Source organism: Salvelinus sp. IW2-2015, linkage group LG1, assembly GCF_002910315.2.
Source record: "Salvelinus sp. IW2-2015 linkage group LG1, ASM291031v2, whole genome shotgun sequence".
In the NCBI taxonomy this organism is placed as follows: domain Eukaryota; kingdom Metazoa; phylum Chordata; class Actinopteri; order Salmoniformes; family Salmonidae; genus Salvelinus; species Salvelinus sp. IW2-2015.
Window position 1 is genome coordinate 43,284,263 of NC_036838.1, and position 799 is coordinate 43,285,061.

Sequence of the window (799 nt, forward strand, 5' to 3'; positions counted from 1 at the left end):
CAGCACAAAAGACAAATTTCCTTTATATAATCCCCATACAATGAACATTAAATGAAAGGAAACCGGTATTCAAGGCACGCATCAGTAGCCTATATTTTCTATTTTAGCAAAAGTGGGCTAAATTTACTTCAAGAAAAAAACAATAATAGCAATTTTCTATCTCCACTCAACTGAAATATTTTTAAAATTAATTGGATTGAAATACAATAAAATAAAGTGCAAAATCTATTAATCAAAACAACACTTTGTTTAAGGAGAAGTAACATGCAAGTAAAACAATATTAAACTTTAACTTTTAAACTTTGAACTGAGTAAACTCTAAATATGTGAATTGCAGCAGTAATGTTCACTTGTTTGAGGTTGAGGGGATATTGGTGGTGTCCATCTTTTCCACAAGTTCATCAATGTTCGGGGTAAGGCTCTGAGCTGAGGAAATCCTCAGAATTGAGTGGAGGTGTTCAGCAGTAAGTCGACTTCTGTGTGATGTTTTGTTCAGGTTCATCAAAGAAACAGTTGTTCACACAGGTATGTGCTGCCAAACATAGACAACGTTTGAGCAGCTGGATGCGCAGCTGGGCGTTGTGTCGGGGAGGAAACGGGCGAACTCCGCAGCACCCACTGCCGCATATTTTGCCTCAGTGCATCATTGCATTGGGAGTCTATCACTCTCATTTGGAGGTTGGTGGTGAAGCTTTCACGAACGTCAACAGCAATGGGTTACCGAGGCAGTTCCAACCTGCTTTTTTTGTGGCTTTCAAAGTCGGCAAATCGGCGTCGAAAGTCAGCGGCAGTATACTAT